The sequence below is a fragment of the Zophobas morio genome, unplaced genomic scaffold (genome assembly GCF_036711695.1).
Source record: "Zophobas morio isolate AGI-343-1 ecotype UQ-CSIRO unplaced genomic scaffold, CSIRO_AGI_Zmor_V1 ptg000005l, whole genome shotgun sequence".
Classification (NCBI taxonomy): Eukaryota; Metazoa; Arthropoda; class Insecta; order Coleoptera; family Tenebrionidae; genus Zophobas; species Zophobas morio.
In genome coordinates this window covers 17,720,271-17,723,187 of record NW_026972110.1, presented here as the reverse complement: position 1 = coordinate 17,723,187, position 2,917 = coordinate 17,720,271, and the positions used below count along the sequence as shown (strand labels likewise).

Below are 2,917 nucleotides of genomic sequence, written 5' to 3'. Positions count from 1 at the left end.
TACAGAATAAGTTACTTTATTGACATGGAATAGATACAAAAGTAAAGTATAAACAATAATAAGTATGCATGTTGCACAACGTCGTCGTCTGACCAGTGATTTGTATATTTGGCCAGTGAAGTGATAGTGTGATTATAAAAGACATCAGCAGAACATGCCGCTAGTACAATCAATTAGGATGGTAATGGAAAATAACCTACATGTTACAGTGGCTGAATGCCCTCTGCAGTATTAGAATCTTCACTGTCATAATCACTAAAACTATAATGTGAATCTTCGTTAATGTCGATTATAAACGGCGCAATCTCTTCACGGTCAAATACTAATTCCCGTTCCCACCACTCCCGTATTATTTTATTCATATGGTCAACAGTATTTTTCCACATTGTGGGCGTGACATGTGCTAACGCTTCTTTCCACATTTCCACGGAATTTTTTGACCATAACCATCACGCCCAATGTGTTTGGAATAAAAATTTGTAGTAATTCCCCAAATATTTTCTATAGGGTTAAACACACAATGATATGGCGGCAATCGCAATACTCTATGGCCATTCTGTTGGCCCAATTCACGGCAACATACGTTTTTGGAGGTTTATTTCTGAAAAACATGATATTTTAAATGAAACGATAGAGAATAGTATATGCATTACTGTGCAACCAAATGAAGAAGTTCCGTTTTTAACAGCTGTGAATCTGAACTTATGTCATGTTGTTAAAGCCATTCACGAATTTCTGCTTTTTTCCATGAACCACTGGGACATTTGTTTGCAAAGGTACTGTGGTAGCTTGCATTGTCTATAATAATCTGTGATGGTTCTTCAAGGTTCATGAGCAATTGAAACCACTTGAGAAAATTCTGTTGATTCATTTCGCCATGATAGTCTGGATTTTTGGTATTAGAAGAAAATACTAGCGCTGCTTCATCAATAAATCCATTGCTTGTACCTGCATGTAATACAATATACCTAAAATATAGTGAGAAGAATAAATAACCAACGTGAAACTGACACATTACTAAATTTTCCCTTCTATTTTGAACATCCTGATACTTATGACACTATCGTCTTGCAATGACCTAACTACCGAACCATTTTCAAATATCCATGTTTCATCAAGACATACACATGGCAAAGAATTTGGGTTCTGCTGATTGTGCATGTATTCACGTAAGAATTTGGTTCTTGCATGAACAACATGTTGTAATTCCATAAGACGCTTCCGTACACTGGTTGGCGAATAACGAAACCCAATTGAGAATGTAAAATTTTTCTTAACGAGCTCACAGAACCCTCAAATATATGTTTCTCCTTCAAGCAATCAATTAATGGCGATCGTGTAACATGTATTTCTGTAAAATAGTCGTTAGTATCTATAAGGCGTGCGCATCAAATTCATACTTTCTTCGACCATTCCATATAAGCATTCTCGAATAGCACACTGCTCCGAAGTGCTAATATCACACACTTGCTTTGTTCGGGGGTCTCTATTTCTTGGGAGAATGTACACCTTCTCCGGTTTTTATTTGTTGTACCACGGAGTTCACTGTTCGCACACATACACCCAGAGCAGCAGCAACCCTCTGTACAATGTGACTGCATTAGTAATTGTAATAAAATACACCTACTTACGTCTTGAACAGCTGTTAGTGGTAAAAGAGGTTCCCCGCTATCGCGTTCTTTAGCAAAATAGTCCACTAAATTATCGTCCATTTGCTTTACATCTTTGTGCAAGGGCTTCGGCATGGTGGAATGTTTACGTTCAAGCAAGCGACACGTACCACGGTACAGGACAGTTAACTTGGAGTTCTATAAAGAACTGTTATAGTTCTGAAAAGAACTGATACGATTACACGAGCAGAAAAGTAGAAAAACGCGAAAAATCAAACAATAACACAACATAACCAAAGTTGACACCAATGACACTTGTGAAATCGATAAAACTTTAGCATATGTTTCGCTATCAGTCGTACCAATATAATTTCCCCCAAATTGATCGATTTTGATCCGTATTGCCACGTATTGCGGCGCGTATTTTTGATTTAGTGTTGGTAACGGATCTACGTCATCCATGACGTGTACGCATTGCTTCGTGATCCTGAGTATATCTTTTTTTTTAAATTTGTGGATGGTAGGAAAATTATAAACACATGTATTACTAATTCAGTTTGAAGTGAATCGAGTATATCTATCTGGTCTGCTGTGCTGCATGTTATGGACAAATAATAGACTACGTCTTATTAAAAACGTTTGAACGGGGAGTTCAGTACAAGTTTATGAATATTTAATGTTTAGAATCGAGTAGTTACTTATTTTGTTGCACAGACCTTACGCTGGCAATAATTTCTTCTTCAATGCAAAAACTGCATCCTTAGACATCGAGGTAAACCTTTTACGTCAAATTTTAGTATGTTTACTTACCTTACTATACTCCACCTATTACCATTTACGAACAATTTTTGTCTTGTTCTTGACCTTTTTCATGTGTCGCAGAAAAAAAAAGAAAATTGCTGTTCGTTTCCACCTCAAACATCAAATTCATCCAGTTGTAATGAAAAAGCAATGTGTGCGTAATTAATATTTAAGTGAGAAGCTTTGTATTGTAATGTACTGAATTCTTCACCATTAATTATTGAGTGACCTAGTGACCATTCGGTGATAAAAACTGCAGCTCGTTGCAACTACGCTGCTTGTAAATCTGAAGAGAAAAATGATTTCACTTGAAAAATGTTTGTGTTAGTCACCATTCCATATTTCATAAATAACTATGAAGAGGTGTGTTTGTATGACTTTAATGATGACAAATGTATGATAGTTTAGTTGGAAAATGAAAAAGCAAAAGGGAATTTCTTTTATCTATTTGGGTGAAGGTAATATGGGCAACATTGTTGATTGACATTTTGGAAACCCGGCTTCTT

At 36.2% G+C, this 2,917-nt stretch overlaps 1 long non-coding RNA gene across 2 annotated transcripts; it reads right to left on the bottom strand.

The window, feature by feature from the left end:
- Positions 1-2,100, bottom strand: LOC135122904 (uncharacterized). Of its 2 annotated transcripts, XR_010279482.1 has the most exons (5): positions 1,632-2,100; positions 1,401-1,582; positions 1,001-1,351; positions 654-948; positions 1-601 (listed from the first exon to the last, which is right to left on the bottom strand). It is a non-coding gene; the product is annotated as an uncharacterized LOC135122904 (long non-coding RNA). The 2 variants fall into 2 exon arrangements; XR_010279481.1 differs by having other exon boundaries at positions 654-1,351.
- Between the last annotated feature and the right edge of the window lie 817 nt (positions 2,101-2,917).